At 35.7% G+C, this 26,816-nt stretch overlaps 1 pseudogene; it reads right to left on the bottom strand.

The window, feature by feature from the left end:
* Nucleotides 1–1,100: 1,100 nt before the first annotated feature.
* Nucleotides 1,101–26,816, bottom strand: part of LOC103585965 — a 30,264-nt pseudogene continuing 4,548 nt past the window's right edge.

The raw sequence follows: 26,816 nt of genomic DNA, 5'->3' as shown, positions 1-26,816 counted from the left end.
GCCTAATTTGTAGGATGGTTTTGTTTTACTTCTTATTGTACTGGGAGACATTGAAGATTTCTAAGGAGGAAAGTGGCTTGAATCAAATGAGTTTTAGAGGGCCAGCCCGGTGGCACACTCGGTAGAGTACGGTGCTTGGAAGCGCGGTGGAGCTCCCGCCGAGGGTTCAGATCCCATATAGAGACCTGTCCGCTCACTGGTTGAGCGCAGTGCAGGCGCGACACCAAGGGTTGCGATCCCGTTACCGGTCACGAAAAAAGCCAAAAAGGGGGAAAAAAAAATGAGTTTTAGAAAGAAAAATATAGAGCTAATATATAGAACAAATGGGTGGGGTGAGATAGTACAATAAGATCTGGGAGATTATGTAAAGGTCCTTGACAATATTTCAGGTAATCAGTTCTTAATATTAGTTTGTGACCTACTTCCAAAAGCAGACCCTAAGAGAAGACTTTAATTGCAAGTAGTGTATCTGAGAGGTGAATACAGGAAGCACTCTGAGAGAATGTAGAAATAGATGCTGAAGGGAGAAAACCAATAAAAAATAATCTAGTTATCAGATTACTGCTGAAAATTGGGGGACCTCATTTGGGACCTTAGGAGAGAATTATCAATTGTCACACTGAAGGGCAATGAAGTGGGTTATTTACCCACTAACTCCTTTCCATCATTGATTGAAGTTTGCTCTTTTATTGTTTTTTGGGGTTTTTTTTAATTTTTATTTTTTGCTCTGTCATCATTTCAATTCTATTTGAGGAAAGTCCTATGACAATTCTACCAACAAGTTTCCTCAAACAACCCCTACCCCTTCAACCCCTACCATGCCTATGTTTTGCTTGTCCATAATTCCTTCACCCTTTCCTCTGCTGGTATCACTGACATTTCTGCTTGTATTTGAAAGTAAAAAGCAATTGCAGATTACTGCAAACTCGATGGCCCTGCTCCATAGCCTGACCTGATGATGGAACAAGGGGGAAAAGCATGAACGGCCATCCTAGGTTGAGATCAGGTACTACTAGAAGCCAAGCTTGTATTTCAAAACAGGCTCTTCTTGGACATGTTCCCAGCAGGTAAATCTTCACTGGCTTAGAGAACAGGAAGGACTATTTCATAAACACCACTGGCTTTGAATTTCTAGAGACCACCCAGGCCAAGAATACATCCCTGCAGTGCTTCATCACACACTCATTGCTGCAGTACTCACTTTCCTAGTCCTTACTCACAACGGGATGGTTCTCACAAGCAGACCTCACACATCGAGGCTGGGGTAAGAGCATCACAGGACCCACTCATCAATTCAACATCCATCTGAGAATGAGACTCAACCTCAGGAACTATATCTGTGATCATATGACATGTTGTCTTAGGAGAGGTTGCCTACACTGTGTGGGCCTCCAGTCTGTTATTCACAGACTGCTCAGGACTCCTTTTCACAGCTGGTGAGACTAAGGTAGTTTGCAGTTTTCAGAGTGGGTAGAGGCACAATCTTGGTCTGCAGAGGAGGTGGCTGTTGCTGTAAATTCATTTGAACTTTCTGAGGGCTGTTGCATGGCCTGGAGTGGAGGAGGTTACTGAAGAATTTAACTTGCTGCTGAGTCAGGGGCTGGGGCATCTGTTGTAATGGAGGGGGCTGTAGTTGGGGTGGAGTCAGTTGTGTAGAAGCAGCAGCTACTTCTGCTGCCTGCAACAGTGACCAAGTAACCATCTAGGCTTATTGACTGGGCTGTATAGTAGCTGCACTGGTTTGGCCTAGTTGGAGCCCCCAGGAGGTCACCACTGTAGCTGGGATATGGTAATAGAAGAGGGCAACATCTGTTTGGTAATAATCAACTTGGTGATTCTGGCTGGCTCCTAGCCCCAGAAGATGCCTGATTTTCTACATAGAATGAAAGAGTGGAGTTAACCATAATGGAAAGGGACAGGGCAGAGGGCTCCATTGACACTGTTGCTGGAAATGCTGGGTCAATGGTAGCTGTAGGAGTTGGAGAAGGGGTCTTTGATGGTGGCACTGGATGCAACTCCACTGTTTCCACAGTGGTCTGACACTCTTGGTTGTCTTTATAAGCAGCCAGAGCCTTCAGATACACTTTCTCGGCAGCTTCACTTTTCCACTTATCTACCTGTGTTTGCTCTTCCAAGACTGTCTAACATGGAAGCCACAATTTTTTAAACCTCTCCAAAACTGGCATTGGGATTCTGTCCCTTGATGCCAGCCTGTGTGTCACGAAAGAATAAAGGATATGCCGAGACTGGTTTCGATCATTAAGATCTTTCTTTTTTCTCCTCTTTGGGAACTTTGGCTTTTTCCTTGCTCCCACTGCCACTGTCTTCTGGCTGGGAAGTTGCCTACAGAAATCCTCAACATCATCCTCATGAAGTGACCTAGTAGGTGAAGGAGTGGTTGAAAGACGATCCTCAGGTGACTGGGCAGGTAGCAGGATGGTACAACCCTCTAAGCTCAAGCCAAGTTGAGAACTCAGTTCTGACTGATCAATGGTCAACTGGCTATGTCCCATCAAACCAGATGTCATGTCTTTCATTGGTGCATCAATTGTAACAAGTGGGCTCATGCTATACTGAGTGCCTATAGAATGTCCAAGTCCATGGTCAAGCCCCCAATCAGGAGTCCTTCCCACCACCCCGCCCTGCTCCATTAAACCATGGGTCATGTTCACAGACATGTCCAGTATCTGGACCCCATACAGGGCTGAAAACCTGCCATCCTGTGAGGAGGAAGGGTCTACCAGGTCATCAAAGTGGCCAACCACATCTGAGACAGCCAGCGAGGGATCAGAATCCAAGGATACAGGCAGGATTTCAAATTCTTCATCACTCAAGCTTGGTGTATGGATCATCTTGACCCCAGACAGGAAGGGGTGCAAGGGTCCTGTGATTATCAGGTAATTGTCATTTCCTCTGAGAAAGTGGAAACCAAAAGAAAGCCATGGAGATAAGTTAGAGGGAGCAGGGAACTAGGTTTGAATGACAGATTCTGACCCCAACATTCTGATAAAACTCCCCAAACCCTGCTCTTTCCCCTCTCCTATCAGCCACCTCTCCACGGGGCTTCTCTCTTCTGCTTCAACAGGGTTGGCCGCAATCTTTTGCCAGCTTTCTTAAAATCTGTTTCCTATCTCCATCTTCACACAGACACCTGATGTTTGCTCTTAAGGCAGGATCCCATGGTAGTGAATCCTCACAGGCAAAGAGTTATTGGAAACCACTAGCGTGCATGGGAACTCTCCTCAGAGGGGACTTTTATGGGGCACCAACAACATGTACTAACATTGGTGTCATTGCATATTCTTTGGTAGGGAGAAATTTTGAGAAATGAATAGACTTGGAATTTTCACAGCAACCTGCAGTGAGCTACAATCAAGTTCCAAGTGTGCCTGGGTAGAGGTTTATATTTGAATTCCTATTTGGCTATGGAACAAAAAGTGAACATTGACCATTCTAAATGACAGTTAAAGGCAAACCAGACTAGGCCAATGACAGTGGGTTAAGAAACATAATATAATTCACAAATGTGATTTAGTTTCAAGAGAAACAAAGAGGAAAAAATGATGCTATAACAGGTTGAGTTTCCAGAGAATCAGACTTTGAGATGAGAGATTAACATGCAGGACATTTACTAGGGAATGTGTTCTGATCAACATTTGTGGAAGGAATGGTAAGAAAGTACATTGGCCAGAGAGAGAAGGGGGGCTTCAATGCAGGCCCAGTGAAGTTCTTCAATCAACTCATCATGGCCTCTAAAACTGAGATGACCCTTCAAAGTTCTCCCAAGTTGGGAAGAGGAGACTGGGCCTTCAGAGCACTATGTTGATTAATCATTAAAAGTGGCCACATGTGGAAGGAGGTTTGACCTTAGGTGAGGCTTTTTTTTTTTTTTCCAAGCAAGGCAGTGCCTAAAGAGGGCTGATCTGATGGTCATCTTCCATCTTCATTTTCAGTAGCTATAGAGGTAAGTCTTTCATTTTTGAAAAGGTATATAGTTGGTGCACGGGAGTGTCCACCTCAGCAGCATTTGATGAAAATTGAATATGGAAAGATAAGGAAGAAAAGAGAGTCAAATGTACTAAGCAACCCTAGGGAACTCTAAGGAAGGTGATACCATTAACAGTGAGAGGGAAGCAATCAGATGGATAGGTTTACCGGTTAGGGAGGGAAAGCCCAGTTCTATCTTGATTGCAAAATTATCTCTTTATGCCAATACATTTCAAAAAAATGAAAAATACAGAATCAGTCAACCTAGATATAAAAACAAAGAATCTTAAAGAGAAACAAACAAATAAAATCAAGCAAAAATCACCATGTTTGCAGACATGAGAAAAATAATGTGTTAATGACTGAATGAATTAAAACATTTTGCTCAATTCTCTCTTGAATAACCATAAAATGACCTCTGTGGTCTAGATAAATATTAGAATGCAAAAAGCTAATATCACTGTCCATTATTATAGGATTAGTGTGTAACAAATTGTAGAAACACAGTAACAACCTGTTGCTTATTTGCAGTAGTGAAATATTCAGCTAAATTTCCATTTGTCTTAGATAGAAGCTTTGCTTTCTGCACAAGACTAATATTTAGGTAAAGATGAGTAGGCCTTGGTGGTTAGCATGTCCTTTAGTAACAGTAATCCTTAAATTTATTTTGATTGCATCAACATAATATGATTCACAAATATGATTTAGAGATGGCTGTAAACATGCATGTTCACAACATAGAGCAACTCATTCCTAATGTGGTACATAGAAAACTAACTTGTATGTGTACGAATTAAGGTTGTATAATTTGGAATAACCTTCATATCATTTTTCTAATACTTTGCTTCAGTTGTACTTTAATAATCTACATACAACCCATGTCTCTGGCATGACTGTTCTGAGTCCTTTATGAGGATGTCGCACTAATCAGCTCAGTGTCCTTCAGGTTGTGAATATCAGGACCATAAAATAACTTTAAAAAGTCATTTTTAATAACAGCAAACAGCTAGTTGATTAAAGTTGTAAAGATACTCCTAGGACCTCCTTTCTATGTCTACAGCTATGAAACTAAATAATTAATTTGGGGTTTGGTGGTCCAAAAATATAAAGTGAAATCTTAACCCCAAACCATGCAAACGTGAGTTCTTTACCTGATGATTTTATTCTCTGGTTTTCATTTATGGCTCCCAAAGCCAAGATTCCAGACCACCATTGAGCAGCATATATGCTAGAACAAATGTCACCTCCAGTGATGACTCACTACAGTGTTTTTTGCTTTCTTAGTTCCTATGTGTGTTTAACTTAAAATTTTCAGTTGGGACAGGATTCTCTGAACATTTTTATCAATATATTACAGAAATGGCAATTCATAAATATTTTGAAAAAAACTTTTATTTCATTGTTATCTAGTAAAATTGATGTTTTTAAAAACTTAAGTGTAGGAGTTCATTAATTACCCCTTATGAACTGCTATATATGAGCAGCAAACATACTTTCATTTCCAAAGAAAATATTTTAGAAATTCTTAGAGTCATCAATGACATTTTATTTGTGACTTAATAAAAAAGAAAGAAAAGAAAAGAAAAAGAGAGAGAGAGAGATGGGAGAACTTGCGTAACTGAATATCTTCCCTTTGCCCACAGGATTGATGGAAGCGCAACAGAGAAAGGATATAACAGGAATTATTTATTAAATTGTGAGTCATTTAAATGCATAATCAAAAGTCGGGCTGGAATAATTTAATATGTAGATCATTGCCTGGTGGCCTAAAATTATCTCCAAATAATAAGAATATTTTCATATAGCATGTACTTTGTGTACTTATGGTGCAAGTTTTTCGATGTTATAGAACACCACACAAACGCAGTTAACGTAATCACCAAGGTACTTTAAGTCTCTCTGTTTGTTGCACGTTAAAAAACTAAGTACAATGGACCAATGTTTAAGGTTGTTTCCAGTCATATTAGTAAATTTAGTTTCTACCCTGAACATTCATGATACAGTAGTGTGAAATTTTCTCTTATTATCCATGACCCTTAGTAACCTGGTAGCTCCAGAAAGTAGGTAACAATCATCAGTTTTGACATCGCCAACAATCAACCTCTATTTTGTTCAATAGACCCAAAAGTGCTTTTTTACTTGCTGCAAATTGATTGTGTTTATTGTGTTCAACACAACTGTAAACTATAGCCAATATTCATTTCTAAAAATTTGCACTTCAGAAGTTAGCACACTGGAATGAGATCTATTATGACATTGACACAAGAAAGCCTTGTCCAAACTACTGCAAGCAATTTCCTTGTCAGCTTTGGTAAAGACTTCTTAAAATTTCCTTTCAGTAAGCTTCTACTTAATGACAAAACACAACGTGTGTGGCAATAAAGTTGTTCTATATTAATCCTACATTTAAACAAGGTTGAAATAATTTTTCTATTTGGCATTCTTCTACTTACTGAAATGATACCTTCCCTAGAAAGATATGTATTACCATTTGCTGTCTTTAAAACTGCAAATTTAATTCGAAATTTGATTTCTAATGTTATGTGTGATGAGAAGCACTGCTTGTCATGTGTATTTTCAGAATGTGATGTTGAGTTAACGTAGCACCATTTAATTTCTCATTTTTTATTTAAAGCTTGGGAAGTATATTCACGTTATCCATCACATTGCAATTTGAAAATTGCATACCTTGTACTTTGCTATTTCATGTTTCACTGTTATTGTGTTGCAAAGGAAAACATTCAGCTGTCAAACAATTTGGTCTTCAATGCTTTTTTAATATATCCCTTTGAAAAAATTCAAGATAAGGTTAAGATTATTGTTTTGGGGTTTTTTGGGGGGTTTTTTTGATTTTTAGTTTTAGCTTTTTTTTCTTTAAACAAGATCCCAAAATAAATGTAGTTGGCTTGAGAAAGAAGAGTTTTATAAACACTAAATACATCCATAATAGGCTCATTTTGATTTTACTTTTATAAAATATTCTTTAAATATTACTTTCTAAAATATCAAGAAATAATTTCCTTTACAATGAGAGCTCTTTGAGATTTATTTGTCTTTCTTCTGGAATATAAACCAAGCTACATTTTTTATATCCTGAATAAAACATCCTTTGATTTTTGCCATTTAAATGATGTGCAACTATTCCTGAGCTTCAAACAATAATATTGTAACAATTGAGAATCACTTTAAATAAAATCAAGTTTTAGTTTGAGTTTATGTATCTTAGGTATATCTAATATTTTCCCAAATAAATGCAGCTTTTTTAAAAACCAAAGGTCATCATTAAATGTGATGGGTTTTTATAATTCCACGTTACATGAAAAACAGACTCTGAATCCCCTACCTGCCACCACTTTCAGTCTCTGGAATTTTGGCCAGGTTATTCCACTCCCCAGAGCTTCAATTTCCTCATTCATAGAATGACAAATATGAATAGTTTCTACATCACCAGTTATTATACCATCAGTGAGTGATAGTGCTATGAAGCCCCTAACATGAATGTGAAGAAGGTACTAAATAAATACTTGGTCTTCTCAATATTTTTATGTGATTTGACAAACATAACTTCAATTACCAATTATGTCATTCTCTAATTATGTGACCTTGGGTAATTTACTTAACCTCACTGAATGTCAGGTTTTATTTGTAAAATATAAGTAATATTTCACTTTTCAAAGTGGTGATGGGCATTAAATGTGAATATATGAAAAGTCTCATCTAGTAGGTGCTCGATAAATGTTGATCACTCTTATTTAGTACACTAACTCTCATCTCCACCCATCTTCCCTTCACATTTGGAAAAACAGTATTTATCAACATTGAAAAAAACAATGTAGGGGCATTAGTTGCATATAAACACTATGCTAATTTGGGCCAGCCCCGTGGCGCACTGCTACAGTGCGCCGCTTGGGAGCGCGGTGGCACTCCCGCCAAGGGTTTGGATCCCACATACGGACCGGTTCCTGCTCACTGGCTGAGCGAGGTGCGGGCGCGACACCGAGGGTTGCGATCCCGTTGCCGGTTCCGGTCCGGTACGGGCGCGACACTGAGGGTTGCGATCCGTTGCCGGACATGAAAAAAGACAAAAAGGAAAAAAAAAATTGATAAACACTATGCTAATTTAAATTTACCTTTTATTTTTCAAATATAATAGGTCCTGGTAAAAAAATCTATATTAGAAACTGATTTACGAGATGCATGACACAAATGTAAAATCTACCCTTGACATGTATCATTAAAAAGCTATGTATAGGGCCGGCCCGGTGGCGCACTGCTATAGTGCGCCGCTTGGGAAGTGCGGTGGCGCGCCCGCCGAGGGTTCGGATCCCACATGCAGACCGGCTGCTCACTGGCTGAGCAAGGGGCGGGAGCAACGCCAAGGGTTGCGATCCCGTGGCTGGTCCCGGTCCGGTACGGGCGCGACACTGAGGGTTGCGATCTGTTGCCGGTCACGAAAAAAGACAAAAAGGAAAAAAAAAAAAAAAAAAAAAGAAAAAGCTATGTATAGTATTTGATGTTTATTAGGATTCCACTTATGACTATCACTTTCATTTTTTATGTCTTCTAGTAGCTATTGAACAGCACATGGTTCTTTTATTAAGAGAACGTTAATAGAACTACTAACAGCAACTACATACACTTCTGTAATCTTCAAACAGTATTTGACATAGGTATTATTTTTCTTGTTTTACCAAGGAGGAAACTAAAGTCCAGAGAGTTTAACTTGTTGACAGTCACATTACCTGTCAATGGCAGAGTTGGGATGTGACCCTGAGACATTTGGCTCTACGTAACCCTACCGTATTGTCTCCCTTTAATGTTAAAAGAAACTTAGTGACCATAGCACCACGGAAAAATGTTGAGATATTATCTAATGTAGATATCTATTTTCCCTTTGTCCTCAATGTTCCCTTCCTGATTTGCCAGACAAATGCCTTAAATGTCAGATTGCTATATATCCCTCTTTTGAAAACTCCATAATATAATATGGATATGTGGGGTATTTGGGGCTTCTTTTGTCCCCAATCTGTCTTAGCTTGTCTCAGTGAAAAACCTAGGGAGAGGGTTATCAAAAGCTTGGCTAAAATTGAATTTGGATCTTGTTGGTTTGTTCCAACCACCACCAGCATGGACTGCTATACTGAAGAAGCATAAAAACCAATCAGGCACAACTGTATTTCAAAACAAGTTTTGGTTTCTATAATATATTTTATGCTCTTTGCGGTGACAGGAATGGTTTGCAAAAGCAGAGCCTTGAGGCAGTACGGAGGAAGTAGATTTGGTATGCTTGGATACTCTCAAGGTCCTTTGGACTCTCCTTTTTACTTTTACCATCTCTGCTTTCCCAGGCAGCCTGTGCTCTGATGTTTTATAATGACTTTAGCCGCCTGTATGGCATTACTCTTGAGGGTTTGTGAGCAGTAGACCTTTTCTTCCTGACCCTGATGCCAAAATCAAAATAAGTATTATTTTTAGCCCCAAACCCTACTTCAGTGATTTCCTGGAGATAAATTCACTCATGTTGATAGATCTATGAGTGATGTCTTATACTACATTTTCTGGCTTTACATGAGATGATCTGTCTTTTGACTACCAGGCTGGCATTAGCCTCATGACCAACACATGGCAGATAGCTGCAGGTATCTAGTCAATAATAAGTGGAAGAAAATGAATTTCAAAAATAAAATTACTTCTAATTTATTTTAAAATTTACTTGATACTATAATAATAGGAGTGCAATAAGATATGAGAACAAGAAATATTTAATAACTTGAAGAATACCAAGGCTAAATCAGTGTTTATTTAACTTTTAAATCTCAATACTAACAAATAACTCTGTAACCTCCTGTCACACACCAAATTTTGGTGAAATCCATTCAATTAAATATTTTCAAAACTAAAAAACAAAAAAAAAAACCTTGAAGAAAAGAGTAAGTTTGGAAACTGCATATACTCTACCAGGCTGAAGGAAAGACATTCCTGTGACTCCAGTGTGTACCATGGAGCCCACATTTCATTGACACAGCACTCATTTGTAATTCTTGATTATGTATTAGAGACATAGTTCTCCCTGGAGCGCAAGGCAGGCTGGAGATCCTCTATTGAATATAAATTCAGGTTCCTTTAGGAAGAAGGCTCTAGTGGCTGATGAATCCACCTGTGATGTTCTGAAGAAAGTCTTTATATTTGAATTTTGAATGGCTAAGATATGTTTAACATATATTAAGAAGATTAAACTTCTCTGTGTGGGGTGTGTGTGTGTGTGTGTGCGTGTGTGTGTGTGTGTGTGTGTGTGTGTGTGTTCTGCTTGGCCAATCAAAATTGTGTATGGTGTGGGAAGTTATTTACAGTCAAATGAAAATGTAATTTGTCAGATCATTGGTTTTTCTCATGTAAGATATAGAACCTCAGATACAGGTGTTACATAAGAATCTCAAATTCAGAGTTTATTGTGAAGTGTTTATTCACACCATTTTTAGGAAAAACTTTTAGAAAACTTCCAAATTCAAAAAACCCTTCAAAGATACTTTCCTAATATATGAGGTATTAAACATAAACTATTGAATTTTGGAATTAGTATGATTAGAAGATCATTCGGAAATTCTGAAATTTTAAAAGGGTTAGAGATAAATTGGTAAAGGGCCACAAAAATAGTTATATTGTGTAATGCTGAATATACTAATTATCCTGAGTTAAGCATCACATATTTCACACAGTTTCTGTACTGCACAGATATGTACAATCAATTATGTTTCAATAAAATATATATATATATATATATATAAAGGTTTTTTTTTGCTTTCAAATATTTTTTAAAGATGGAAATCTTCAAAAAGTTTTACAAATACTAGTCAACCTTTGCCTGTGATCACTCTTTGCACTTGAATGAAAAGTGATCCCCCTTGTTATTTCATGGATAGGGGCCTAAAGATGCTTTTAATATTAAAATTTCTTTTATTTCATGTAGAAATAATTCACAAAAATAAGTTTACAATAAAATGAAAAAAAAAGAAACTTTTACATGGATACTTAGGAAACTGCATTGGGTTGAATGTCTCCCCAGAAATCCCCACTGTAACTGTTGAGGGTGGGAAGTCTTATTATGGTAATTGAAAGGTGGGGCCTAGTGAATGGATTAATAATGGTGGTCAGGGGCGTGGTTCTGAGGGCTTTAAAAGAAGACCACATGAGAGGTTAGTCTCTCGCCACTCTGCTATTTTCTGCCATGTGAGACCTCTGAATCACTATTGCCACCACCAAGACCCTCACCAGATGTCTTCCCTGGACTTTGGACTTCCCAGGACTTTGGACTCCCCAACCTCCAAAACTGTAAGCAGTGAATTTTGTTTTATTATAATCATCCAGTTCCAGGTCTTTTGTCATGTGCAGCAGAAATGGACTGATACAGAAGCCAACGTCATAGTGCAGTGAATCCAAACAAATGACCAAACGATCGCATTTGATACCACTGAACCATACTTGACTTTATGGACCTAAGAACACATGATGATTAATAGAGATATTAGATAGATAAGAAGTTAGATAGGATAGAGAGATATGATAGAGAGACAGACAAAGTTCTTCTGGGTATACAAATATGGTGGCTTCATTAATTATCTTGTGTTAATTATGTTGCAATTGACATTGCCTAGTGCTGGAATATCCCCACAAGTGATGTTAATTCCTCTTACAAACCCTGTTTGTACAATACTTCTGATTTAGGGAAATGGTTCACACTTCCTATTGTTGTCCTGCTGAGCAGTGCTTACTAGGAGTCGTGGATATATTCTCTGAAACATACAATATACATTTTAACAGCTTTATTGTAGTATAATTGACATACAATAAATTGTGTTTATTTAGAGTATGCACTTTGAGAAATTTTAGTTATCTATATATCCATGAAACCATTGACACAACTGAGGTAATGAATATATCTGTCACTCCGAAAAGTTTCCTTGTGCCCATTTTTAATCCCTGAGGCCATCTGTACCATCATCACTTTAACATCTTTCCTTAGCCTCTGTTCTTCATCAGCCACATAATTTTGCTTTTTCCACCTTGCCTTTTGGTCTCCTATGAAGGGGAAATAATACTAAAGAAAGTGAGTTAAAAATAATCTTGAAATGAGGAGAGAGAAAAAAAGGAGAGAAGATGGAGGGTTAGCAGAGGACTCCTCAGGCCATCTCAGCCGCGCTACTCAAATTTTATAGGGCAGTATGATATTAGAAAAGCAAACTTTATTCAAATGTATCAGCTCATGTGTAATATGATGTGCACAGAGCAAACATTAATGACAAAATTTCTTGACCAAATTAATTTACCTCCAGGAAATTCACATGTTGATAAAATTTCAGCCATACAGAGATTTTCCTTAACGGCATTCCTCCTTAGCAATAGGGAGTGGTGAAGCATGAAACCAGTGGAGGAAGCAGGGAGGGTGTGAGGGGACCAGGTGCAAAGACAGCAAAGACCTTGTCAGATTTACCTGTTGCTATGGAAATGGGCTTTTGAAGGTTTTCTAAGGGATAACATAGTTCAGGTGACTAATGAGCAGTGTCTGAGACCTATGACGGTAGATCAAATTTGATGTTCTGTACGTATGTGAGTGATTTTACTATTTTCCAATCAAAAGCCTATTTATTCTGTGATATATTTGGTGATATTTAGAAATGACGTAATGTGCCCTTTCTCGTATTCTTAATGTATATGTCTTTGCCACTTACTACCTGTGTGACCTAGGCTAAGTTACCAAACCTTCTCTAAGTCCCAAGTTACTCAGCTTCAAAATGGGCCTGAGGAGTAATTAACTCATATGTTTATTGCAAGATTTAACCAAGCATTCGGCATATGCCTAGCACAGAGTAAGTGTTAGATAAATATTTTGTATTATTATTTTCAAAGAAAACCCATTAATATAAAATTGCATTTCTCAGCTTTTCAACTTGAGTCTAGATATTTAGATTTTACAAGATAATATGCAACTACAAAAAGAAACAGCCCTTAATTTTAAAAAAATGACTTATCACTAGAAAATGTTTGTTTTACTGAGTGTTAAAAACAAAGCACTTTGAAGAAACAACCACTTAGAGTGTTTAACAGAGAATAAAATCTATTTTTCAAAATAAAAACTCGTGGTATTGAAAATATAATGTCTATATTTAATATTCTTATTAGGTTGCTTTTTGTTGTTGTTTTTTTTTCTCACACTCTCTTCAGACAAACTGAAAATCTCCTTTAAGTCAAAGATGGTGTATCTTCATGTGAACAGTTGGCTTCTACTAACTACTATTATTTTTGTTATATTTGTAGCTTTTCCAAAGCAATGTAATAGTTTTTCTACCACTCCGACAAACACAATCACTAACAATCAAGTTTATATTCATTTTTGTTTCTTTCTGGATTGGATGACCTTAGCCTGATGAGTGGACTATAGGTAACAAAATAATCGCATATACATATACTGTGAAAAATTATCATGTTTTCCTCACATACTCATTATTTACTCATTATTCACTCATTATTTACTGCATTTGGTTTGAAGGTTCATTGCTGACAATCAGGTTGCCAAGTCTAATGTTATTCTTTGTAAAAAGTGTGCAAGAATTTGACTGCTTGTGTCTTCCTCAGTAGCTAATTAATAACTCAAAATAGTGGTGAAATTTAAAAAGATACTTCATTAGAAATAAAATTAACATTACATTGCCAAGTAAAAGGTTTTTTTATTGGAAAAATTGTGTGAAAATTGGTTTCATAATTATAAGACTCAATATTTAAAAATTTTCTTTCAATCAAACATGAACTGTTGACTAGACTTATAATTGCTTCCACAGTTCTCTTCCCCTATTTCTATTTTTTCAATTAAATACTTAACTTAATTTCTCATTTTATTTTATAAAATATGATCTTGTACTCATATAGGGCTTTTGAATTATATTACAAATTGTTGTCCAATTCCTATTTGTTAAGGGATAATAAAAATGTAATAAACATTAAATGAGTGAGTTGAAGGGAAGGAAAAATATGCTGAGCATATAATGGACTGAAAGGAGTAAGACTGAGAATGTGTACCTTTAATTCTTGAGAGTGCTTCCCAGCTTATGAAATATTGATTAGGCTTCCTTATTATTCAGTCCACATATACTGTATTACATTTTTATATTTGCTCAAATATTAGCTTTATCTAAGTGAATTGCTTTCTCACTTTCTTTTTCAAATTGCCCATTGCTAGTTTATAGAAATTAAACTGACTTTGCATGTTGATTTTCTTTAAAGAAATGAATGATCTAACAGTTTCTTGTGAAATATTTAAAGTTTTCTACATATAACAAACATCATGTCTTCTGCGAAAAGGGAAAACTTTACTTTTTTCTTTCCAAATTGTGTGCCTTTATTAACTTTTTTTGCATAATTTCTCTGGCTAGAAATTTCAAAGCTATATTGAATAGAAGTGGCAAAAGCAGGCATCCTTGCCTCGTTCCTGATCTTAGAGGAAAAGCTTTCAGTCCTTTACCGTTAAGTACAATGTTAGCTGTGAGTTTTTCATACATGGCCGTTACCATGTTGAGAAAGTTTCCTTCTATTTCTGGTTTATTGATTGCTTTTATCATGAAAGGGTGTTGAATTTTGTCAGATACATTTTATGCATCAATTGAGATAATCATTTTTTTCCTTTATTCTATTAATGTGGTGTATTACGGTGACTGGTTTTCCTATATTGAAGCACTCTTCATTCATTCATTCTGGAAATAAATCTCCCTTGGTCATTATATATAATCCTTTTAAAATGCTGCTGAATTCAATTTGCCAATATTTTGTTGAGGATTTTTGCATTGATGTTCACAAGAGTTATTATATTTTAGTTTTCTTATCTTATAGTGTCTTTGGCTTTGGTGTTAGGGCAACAGATGCCTCCTAGAATGAATTAAGAAGTGTTCTCTTCAATTTTTTGGAGGTGTTTATGAAAGATTGGTGTTAATTTTTTTAAATCTTTTGTGGAATTCAACAGTGAAGCCATCTGGTCCTGACCTTTTCTTTTGGGGGAGGTTTTTGATTACTGATTCAAACTGTTTATTAGTTTTATATCTAATTCTGATGTTCTATTTCTTCATGGGTCAGTTTTAGTAGATTGTGTGTTTCTAGGAAATTTTCCATTTCATTCAGGTTATCCAATTTGTTGTCATACTATTGTCTATAATATTCTCTTATAACCTTTTTATTTTGGTAAAATTGGTAGCAATGTTCCCACTTTATTTCTGTTTTTATTAATTTAAATCTTCTTTTTTATTGGACAATCTAGCCAAAGACTTGCCAATTTTATTGATCTTTTCAAAGAACCAACTTTTGGTTCTCTTGATTTTCTCTATTGTTTTTCTACTCTCTATTTCATTTACCTCTAGTCTGATCTTCATTACATTTTTCCTTCTGCTAGTTTTGAGCTTAATCTGTTCTTCTGTTTCCACTTTCTTACAGTATACAATTAGGTTGCTGATTTAAAAGCTCTCTCCCTTTTTTAAATGTATGCATAGACTGCTACAAATTGCCCTCTTAGCACTGCTTTTACTGCATCCCATCAGTTTTGTATACTTTGTTTTTGTTTTCACTTTTCTCAACATATTTTCTAATTTCCTTTTTGTTTTTTTTTCTTTGATACATTGGGTGTTTAAAACTGTTTTGTTTAATTTCCATATTTGTGAGTTTTCAAGTTTTCCTTACATTAATTTATAGTTTCCTTCCATTGAGATGAGGAAATATGCTTTCTATGATTTTAATCTTTTAAAATTTATTAAGACTTTTTTGTGGCCTAATATGTGATCTGTCCTGGAGAGTATTCCATGTTTATTTGAGAAGAATGTGTATTCTGTTGTTGTTGGATGGAATGTTTTACATATGTCAGTTAGGTCTAGTTATATAATGTTGGTCACATACTCTATTTCTTTATTGGTCTTCTGTCTAGTTGTTTTATCTATCACTAAATGTGGGATATTGAAGTATCAAATAATTATTGTAGAATTATTTATTTCTCCACTCATTTCTGTCCATTTTGGTTCATATATTTTGGGGCACTGGTTTTAGGTGGTTATATGTTTATAATGTTTATATCTTCTTGTTATATTGACTCTTTTAACAATATGTAATGTCCTACTTTGTCTTCTGTAAACTTTCATTTTATCTAAGAACTTAATGGTGTCCAAAATATACAGAAGATCCTTCAAACTCCACAAGAAATCAAATAGACCAATTTAAAAAATTGGCTAAAGATCTGAACAGATACCTCATCAAAGGAGATGTACTGATGGCAAATAAGCATAAGATGCTCACTGTCATATGCGCTATGATCTGAATGTTTGTGTTCTTCAGAATTCATATGTTAAAATCTTATCCTCCAAGGTGATGGTATTAGGAGGTGGGGCTTTTGGAAGGCGATAAGGTCATGAAAGCAGAGCCCCCATGAATGGAGTTAACACCTTTATAAAAGAGGCCTTAAAGAGACCTCTTCTCTCTTCTACCATGTGGGAAGACAGTGAGAAGGTGCTGTCTGTGAACCAGAAAGCAGACCCTCACCAGACAACAAACCAGCTGGCACCTTGATCTTGGACATTCTGGCCTCCAGAACTGTGAGAAATAAATTCCTGTTTATAATCTACCCAGTTTATGCTATTTTGTTATAGCTGCCTAAATGGACTAAGACAATATGTTATTAGGGAATTTTACATTAAAACGGTGAGATACCACTACACACCTATTAGAATGGCCACGTGCTTAAGGGGAGAGAGGGAGGGATGAATAATTGAGAATGGGATTTTTAGGGAAGTGAAACTATACTGTGTGATACTGTAACGGTGAATATATGACATTATATATTTGCCAAACTCAAAGAATGTACAACACAAAGAATGAAGCAGAATGTAAACTATGTAGTTTAATTAAAAATGATTTATCAATAGTGGCTCATCAATAATAAGAAATTTATTACACCAGTGCAAGATACTTAAAATAGGAGAAAATTGGGGGGTGAGGGGGCATACGAGTATGAGAACTCTGTACTTCCTGTTCACATTTTTGTAAGCCAAAAACTCCTCAAAAATAAAATCTATTAGTTAATGAAAAGAGTGTGGAGTTTATTCAAATTCCAGCTGTATTATTACTTGCTGAATGATCTTGGACAAGCTATTGAACTTTCTTGTATAACAGTTTCCTTTCCTTAAAATGGGGGTAATAATAGGATTTACCTCATATGTATGTTTTGTAAAAATTGCTGAAGTAAATATATGTAAAGCACTTAGAACAATGTTTTGCACATAGTGTTACATAAGCATAAACTGTAGTCATTTAATTCTCAAATCAACTTGCAACATTTTACAGATGAGGTAAATAATTTGTTCAAGGCTAAATTAGTTTCAGAAAAAGGATTTGAATTGAGATTTTGTTTAAAGCCTGCAGTCTTTCCACTATATAGCTTGTCTTTCCATAATGTGTTTATAAGTGAATAACATACCAAGCCCCTATGTAAACTAAGAAAGCTATATTTATAACAGAACACAAAATTAAACCTAAGGATAAAGTGATTTGTGATGTTTCAAAATAAGAGAACTGAAAATGATAATATAGAATTGTCCAATTTCTACGTTCAGAGATTCCAAGAGAGATTGAGAGATATGCAGATGACAGCTAAATTGCCATATAAGATGAGTAAAACATTGATATTAATATTCAGAATATTTAAACTACTTCTCATTGTATTAGTTTTAATTAGTTAAGAGGTGATCATTTCATATGGTGGCAATAAATATTAATGGTTTCATATTAAATATGAAACAATTGTGAGTTTATTTTGTAGACATCGAGAGGAGAATGGACAGCAAAAAAAGTGACATAATTGCAATAAAATGAGAAAATACAAGTTAAAGCCACATTAAATCCATCTATACCCTTAAAAGTAATAACCAAAATGTTGTTTTGCATACTGTAATTGGTTGAATTGTGTCTTCAATACGATATGTTGCAGTCCTAACCACCAGTATGTGTGAATGTGACCTAATTTAGAAATAGGATCTGCTTTGTTCTGAATGTTTGTTCCCTCCAAAGCTCGTCTGAGAGCTTAATTCTGATTATCAATGTAGCAGTGTTGAAACGTGGAGCTTTAAAATGCGATTGGATCATGAGGACTGTGATCTTATGAATGGAGTAATCCATTCATAGGGTAATGGTTTAATAGTAAAGGGTTATCATGGGTTTGCACTGGAGTCTTTATAAGGAGAGCAAGTGAGCACAGTAAAAAGTGCTCTTCCCCCTCCTCACCATGTGATACCCTGCATCACCACAGGGCTCTATAGAGAGTTCCCACCAAGAAGAAGGTCTTCAACAGATGCACCTCCTGGACCTTGGACATCCCAGCCTCCAAAACTGTAAGAAATTGTTGGGAAAAAATGCAAAAGTAATTATCTCATAAGCCTGTTCTGTCCATGAAGTAATATTTTGTCTTTGAAACAATGTTTGCTTGTTGCACTGGTCTGGCCTCTAATCACTGCTTGCATTTTTGGCTTCTGTAGCTTGCTTATTTGCCTAGACCACATGAATGCTGAGAAAGCAAAACCTAAAACCTGGAGAAGTCTGCCTATATAAGCCTTATGGGACCTGGGCATGGAGTCCAGATTTTCTCAGGCATTAGTCTGTCTGGACCTGCCGGCGTAGTAAACTCCTGACTCTCCAACCTTCCAAGTGTTGGGTTGCTTCTTGCCAAGTGCGTTTCTACAACAAATTAAATTTCATTTCTTTGTAAATTACCCAGGTTTAGGTATTTTGTTATAAGCAACAGAAAACAGATTAATGCAGTGTCCTTGCAGATGTAATCAAGTTAAGAAGAGGTCATACTTAATTTGCGTAGGCCCTAATCCAATATGGGTGATGTCTTTGCAAGAAGAGAATAGACACAGACAGACACAGGGTAGAAAGCCATGTGAACATGAGGCAGAGATTAGAATGATGTTTCTACAAACCAAAGAACACCCAGGATTGCTGGCAACCACCAGAAACTAGGAGAGTGACATGGAACAGGTCTCGTCCAGAACAAACCATCCTTGCCAATACCTGGATTTCTAAATTGTAGCCTCCAAAACTGTGAGAGAGTAAATTCCTGTTGTTTTAAGCCACCAGTTTGTGGTACTTTGTTATGATAGCCCAGGAAACTAATACATATATGTTGATTACTATGAAAACCCACAATCAACAAATAATAAATGATATAATTAAAAGGATATTACTGGTCATGAAAAGCAAGGAAAGACTGAGAAACTGTCATCAACCACAGGAGACTAAGGAGACTTGATGAGTTAATGCAATATGAGATTTTGGATTGGATCCTGAAGGAGGAAAGGACATCAGTGGAAAAACTGGTGTAATAAAAAAGTCTGGAGTTTAATTACTTACATGTACCAATGCTAATCTCTTTGACGTATGTACAATAGTTATGTAAGATGTTAACATTAGGGTACACTGGGTGAAGGGTGTATAAGAACTCTATATATTTGCAACTTCTGTGTAAATCTAATGGAATTATTCCAAAATAAAGTTTATTTTTTAAATGAAAGCAACTTATTGTTATTGTTTCCAAATTCAAAACTTATTGACTCTTTATAAATAGCCATAGAATTTTAAATACACTGATACAGTAATTTCATTTCTGGAAATTTATCTAAAGAAAAAAATCCAAATAAGAGTAAAGTGGGTTAAGATAGCAATTTTGGTTTTGGTGGCATAGTGACTAGGGGCTGTCCTCAGTATACTACTGGTATAGAGGGAAGCTAACTTTTGTTTTTGTGTTTAACATTGCATTTGGCCACTTCTGAACACATCTATGAATACCAATGAATTTCATTGATTCTGTTGGGTTTTACAGAGATAAAAATCATATCTGCTCATGATGATACATGTTTCTTTTTTTCTAAATATTTTCTTTCTGTATCCTTTACTGCTTTTGCTACATTGGCATTAATGTACAGAACAATGTCTACAAATACAAGGAAACTTCCAAAGTTCATGGAAAAATGGGATTAGGAAAATACAAATCTTTTTATGAACTTCTTGAAGACTCCTCATAGTGGTTTAAGCAGGCTATTTTATCTGGCTTTAATGGGAACCCACTAGTATTTCACTGTTATATTCAGTGCTGGCTGCTATTTTATAATAGATGACTTTACCTTATTGAACAAGAATATTTTATTTCATTGTTTAATAATACTTTAATAAAATTAGGAGATTATTTTGAATTTTATCAAACTGCCATTTCACAGTTCATCTACATATTGCTGGTGTACCTCATTTCTTTTAATGGGATGAATTATGTTGATAGGTTTCCCAATACTAAGCTGTTTTTCATTCCTAGATCAAATCTTGATAGTTGGCTATTACCCTGTCAAAAACACTTCTCAAAAATGTAAAATTAATTCATGCTCACTGTAGAAAGTAAAATAGAATAGAGAGGTGTGAAGTGAAAAGTAGAAGATTTGCATATTTCAACAACTATGACCTCAGAGAATACTATTGCTTAAAATTTTTCACATATTCTTCCAAACACCGATGCATAGTCATTCTTATCCTTCTAACACACACACACACACACACACACACACACACACACAAGCACAGGATTATATGAGACATAAAACTCTGCAAATGGCTGCTTTCACTCAAAGTGTCATAGACATAGTTTCAATTTAAATCTCACAACTCTGCTTATTTTGACCAGATGAACAGTATTTCAAATAGGTGTTTATCCTAGTTGATGTCACTAGTGATGCATAGGTGGAAATCAAATCCTTGTTCTTCTTTTTCTTGTTTTGCATTTATAAATAATATTGCAAGTAACTCTTCACACACTGTTCTAGTTTACTTATGAGGATAAGATTTAACATAAAAGTTATTTATGTGATACAAGAAGGGATATGTCAAAGGGGGATATGCATTTTCAAGTATATGAATGTTGAAAAATTACTCTCCAAAAATTTAATGATAATTTTTATTCTTACCAACAGTGTATTAGATGGAAGCTGTTACTCAACACTCATCAAAGACAAATTTTAAGAATTGCTTATTTGGGCCGGCCCGGTGGCACACTCGGTAGACTGTGGCACTTGGGAGTGCGGCGGTGCTCCCGCCGAGGGTTCAGATCCCATATAGAGACCGGTCCGCTCACTGGTTGAGCGCGGTGCGGGTGTGACACCGAGGGTTGCGATCCCATTGCCGGTCACGGTACGGGCGCAACACTGAGGGTTGCGATCCCGTTACCAGTCATGAAAAAAGACAAAAAAAAGGAAAAAAAAAAAAAAAGAATTGCTTATTTGAAAGAGTAATGTGATTTTAAAATTTTACTTTCTGGGGTTTTTTTGGGGGGATGAGTTTTTTGAATCTTATATTATGTAATATTTTTATTATGTATTATATATGTATGAATATTATGTAATATTTTCATTAAATTTTGGTATGTATTATTTCAGCCTTAAATATTGAAATGCAACTTTTTCTATTTTCTGATTCTATCTTCAATGCTTTCTAAAAATTTCAATAGTGTGACCAACTTCTGTTCTTTACAGATTTGCTTAGGTCAGCATCAGGTATGCCTGGACTCATTTTTGGTAATTTACATTGGACATGCCATCTAGACTTTAGAACCAAGCCTAGAGTAGTACTAGTATGTGTGTGTGTACACAAACATAAAAACAGATAAATATACAACTACCTACATACACACCCATTAGATGGAATTGGTTTTGACATGGAAGATTTATGTGAAAATTGGACATGTAGATTAATGTCAGAAATAATTGAGAAAAAAATCCACAATAAACCATCTGTAAAATTATAAATTAAATACAGGGTGGTGATCTAGAGTCCAGTCAATGACTACGCCCAAGTTTGAATGTGGGGAGCATAGCATAATGTCATGCTCTTCAAAAAAGCCTGGAATTTCAAAGGACTGCAGGGAAAACCCTCCAATGGCTTCTTTGGATACAGTTTCTTATGTGATTTAATTTCTTTTACCGATATAGAGGAGACTATTTAAAATCATGGATAGATATGGTAAATTACTGGCTTTCATTTTACTAATAGCAGTTACATCCCATGTGAACAAAACATGATCCAATAGTGAAAGAATGGAGGTGATGGTGAATATGAGATGTCACATTTTCCCATCAAGTGCCAATCCTTTGTTTTGTAAATTGTAAGGAACAGCAAATATTAAATTGGTGATAATAAAATGTTATGTTTAAAGAATATTCAAACAGCCATTATGAAAAACAGTATGGAGGTTTCTCAAACAGCTGAAGACATAACTGCCAAATGACCCAGCAATCCCACTATTGGGCAAATACCCAAAGGAATGGAAACCATCATGCCAATGGGATACCTGCACTCCCATGTTCATCACTACAGCTCTGTTTACAAATAGTCAAGATATGGAATCAACCTAGATTTCCATCAATGGATGACTGGATGAGGAAAATTTGGTATATATACACAATGGAATACTACTCAGCCATAAAAAGAATGAAATTCTGCCATTTCTGGCAACATGGATGAGCTGGGAGAAAATTATAAGTGAAATAAACCAAGCATAGAAAGAGAAATACTGCATGTCCTCATTCATAAGTGGGAGTGAAAGGAAGAAAGAAGCAAAAAAAGAAAGAATAACAACAATGCATTGAACTTTCAGAAAGAGAAAACAACTGTGGTTACTAGAGGTGGGAAAAGGGGAGCGGGAGGGGAGGTTAGCAAGAAATTGGTTAATGGACAAAGGGAACGTCTATGTTTTGTAATGATGAACAAGCTAATTATCTTGATTTGATCATCACACATTGTACACAGGTATTGTACAACTGCATACCCACAAATATGTTTAATCAATTATTTTTCAATAATAAAAAGTATTCAAAACACATAAAAGGCATAGTCTCTACCTGGAGGAATTCATGGATTGTCATTGGGCCCTGAAAGCCACACGTTAGAAAAGAAGTGGATTTCAAGCATTTTTGTCTAAGACCTAGAATTTTTTAAAAAATACCGATTTTACATTGTGACTCAATAAATACAAACATACACATGCTCTTTCTTACACACATAGCTACAAATCAAACTGAAACAAAATTTTTATTATACAGTGCTGTCTTTGGCAGCATGGATACTAAAAAGTGCAACTATACAGAGAAGATGAGCATGGCCACTTTGCAAGGATGAAATGGAAATTCGTAAAGCGTTCCATATTTTTAGGTACAGAAAGAGAAATACTGCATGTTTGCACTTATAACCAGGAACTGAATCTATAAATAAACAAATGAACAATAAAGAGGGACAGCATGAAAGAAAGAAACAAACAACAATCACAATAACATGTTGAGCTTTTAGAAAACTAGAGGTGGAAAAGGGGAGGGGAGAGAGGGCTAATGAGGAATTGGTCCATGGACACAAAGAATGATTGCATATTGTGATGATGAATGATGAATGATGATAAGCTAACTATCCTGGTCTAACCATCACATGTTGTACACAATTATTGAAAATCAACGTTGTACCCCACATGTATGTATAATAAATTATCTAAAAAAAATAATTAAACAATATTTATCTTTACTACATGGGATGTGCTTTGAGAGTTTAAAGCCTGTGCTGTCCAATAAGATAGGTACTAAAACAAGTAGCTAATTAAATTTAAATTAATTAAAATCAAATAACATTCCAATAACCACACGTGGCTAGCAGCTACCCTACTGGATGACACAAATATAGGAAATGTCCATCATGCAAAAATTCTGATTGGATAGCCAGGGCTCTATTCTGTTCTATTCTGTTCTGTTCTCCTTCTGTTCTGCTCTACTCTATTCTATTCTATTTAAAATAATTTTGAGAGCCACCATTAAGTTGAAAATCGAAGTTGAAATATCGAAAGAGAGTCAACTTGGAAAATATGTGTTTAAATATCTTCACCCAGTGAAATACCCATTGAGATTGTTTCAGGTCAATGTATTCACCATAAAATATTTGTATGAGTACAACATGCATATATTAAAACTGTTTTGTCTATAACAGCACAGGGCAATAAAAATAAAATGTATGTAATTTTATTTTATTTATTTATTTTTAAATTTTATTTATTTATTTGAATTTATCAATACAAAATGTAGTTGATATTCATGTCCTTTTACCGATTCCTCTTTCCCCCTGCTTCTCCCCACTCCCACCCATCATCATCATATCTGCTCACTTGTCTTAACAAATGCAAGGAATTCTTCTGACTATTGTGTTTTCTTCCCCACACCCCACCCACATTTGTTGTATGTTTATTTATTTCTTTATTTTTAGCTACCATAAATAAGTGATAAAATGAGGTATTTCCTTTTGTGTGCCTAATTTCACTTAATATAATTTTTCTAAGTCCATTCATATTGTTATAAGTGGAAGTATTTTCATTTTTGTTATAGCAGAGTAGAATTCCATTGTGTAGATATATCACATTTTCCATATCCACTCTTCTTATGATGGACATTTGGGCTGGTTCCAAATCTTGGCTATTGTAAATAGTTCTGCAATTAATATTGTAGTACAGGTATCCCTCCTACATGATGGTTTCCATTCCTCTGGGTATGTTCCCAGCAGAGGGATAGCTAAGTCATATGGTAAATATATCTGTAATTGTTTAAGGAACCTCTAAACCATTTTCCATAATGGCAATATAATTTTGCAGTTCCAAAAACAGTGTAGGAGAGTTCCTTTTCTCTGCAACCTTACCGGCATTTATCATTCTCAGTCTTTTGGATGTTAGCCATCCTAACTGGAGTGAGATGGTATCTCAGTGTGGTTTTCATTTGCATTTCCCAAATGCTGAGCGATGCTGAGCATTTTCAATGTGTTTCTTGGCAATTCACATATCTTCCTTTCACAAATGCCTATTAAGCTCTTTTTCCCATTTTTAATTGGGTTACTTGTTTTTATGCTGTAAAGTTGTTTGAGTTCCTTGTATATTCTGGATATTAATCCTTTGTCAGATGTAAATTTTGCAAATATTTTCTCCCACTCTGTTGGTTGTCTTTTAACTCTGCTAATTCTTTCTTTTTCTGTGTGGAAGCTTTTTAGTTTGATGTAATCCCATTTGTTTATTTTTCCTTTGTTTGTCTGTGCTTTGGAGGTCATATTCATGAAGTCTGTGCCCAATCCTACTTCCTGGAGTGATTCCCCTGTGTTTTCTTTAAGGAGTTTTATTGTTTCAGGGTGTTTATTGAATTCTTTAATCCATTTTGAGTTGATTTTGGTATATGGTGTGGGGTATGGGTCTAGTTTCATTCTCCTGCATATGGACATCCAGTTTTCCAAACACCATTTGCTGAAGAGGCAATCGCTTTCCCAATGTGTAGACTTGATGCCTTTGTCAAAGATCAGATGGCTGTAGGTGTACAGATTGATTTCTTGATTCTCTGTTCTATTCCGCTGATCCATGTGTCTGTTTTTATACCAGTACCATGTTATTTTGGTTATTATAGCTTTGTAGTATAGTTTAAAGTAAGGTAGTGTTATGCCTCCAGCTTTATTTTTTCCCTCAGAATTAAATTGGCTCTTGGTGGTCTTTTATTATTCCATATAAATGTTTGGATAATTTTTTCCATGCCAGAGAAAAATGTCATTGGAATTTTGATAGGGATTGCATTGAATCTGTAGAACACTTTGCATCATTTGGACATTTTCACAATGTTAATTCTTCCAATCCAAGAGCGTGGGATATCTTTCCATCTTCTTGTGTCCTCTTTAATTTCTCTCAACAGTGGTCTGTAGTTCTCATTGTAGAGATTTTCACATGCTTGGTTAACTTTATTCCTAAGTATTTTATTTTTTTGGTGGCTATTGTAAATGTTCTAGCTTTCTTGGTTTCTTTTTCTGCATGTTCACTGTTGGAATACAGAAATGCTACTGATTTTTGTGTGTTGATTTTGTATTCTGCAACTTTGCTGAAATCATTTATCAAATCTAAGAGCTTTTTGTAGAGGCTTTAGGCTGTTCGATGTATAGGTTCATGTCTTCTGCAAACAGGGATAGTTTGACTTCATCATTTCCAGTCTGGATGCCCTTTAATTCCTTCTCTTCTCTGATTGCTCTGGCTAGTACTTCCAACACTATGTTGAATAGGAGTGGTGAGAGTGGGCATCCTTGTCTATTTCCTGTTCTTAAGGGAAAAACTTTCAGCTTTTTCCAGTTCAGTATGATATTTGCAGTGGGCTTATCATATATGGCTTTAATTAGGTTGAGATACTTTCTTTCCATACCTAATTTGTAGAGAGTCTTTATTATGAGTGAATGTTGAATTTTGTGAAATTCTTTTTCATCATCTATAAAGATGATCATACGGTCTTTTCTTTTATTTTATCCATGTAGTGTATCACATTTATTGATATGCACATGTTGAACCAACCTTGCATCCCTGGTATGAATCCCACTTGATCATGTTGTATAATTTTTTGTATGTATTGCTGTATTCTGTTAGCTAGTATTTTATTTAGGATTTTTGCATCTATATTCATCAAGGATATTGGCCTGTAATTTTCCTTTTTAGTTGTATCTTTACCTGGTTATGATATCAGGATGATGTTTGCTTCATAGAATGAGTTTGGGAGAATTGCCTCTGTTTCAATCTTTTGGAATATTTTGTAGAGAACTGGTGTCAATTCCTCTTTGAATGTTTGGTAGAATTCTGCTGTGAACCCATCAGGTCCTGGGCTTTTCTTTGTTGGGAGCCTTCTGATAACAGCTTCAATCTCTTCTTTTTTTTTTTTTTTTTTTTTTTTTTT

The sequence above is a fragment of the Galeopterus variegatus genome, unplaced genomic scaffold (assembly GCF_000696425.1).
Source record: "Galeopterus variegatus unplaced genomic scaffold, G_variegatus-3.0.2 Scaffold291, whole genome shotgun sequence".
NCBI classification, from domain to species: domain Eukaryota; kingdom Metazoa; phylum Chordata; class Mammalia; order Dermoptera; family Cynocephalidae; genus Galeopterus; species Galeopterus variegatus.
This window is presented reverse-complemented; position numbering and strand designations above follow the sequence as displayed.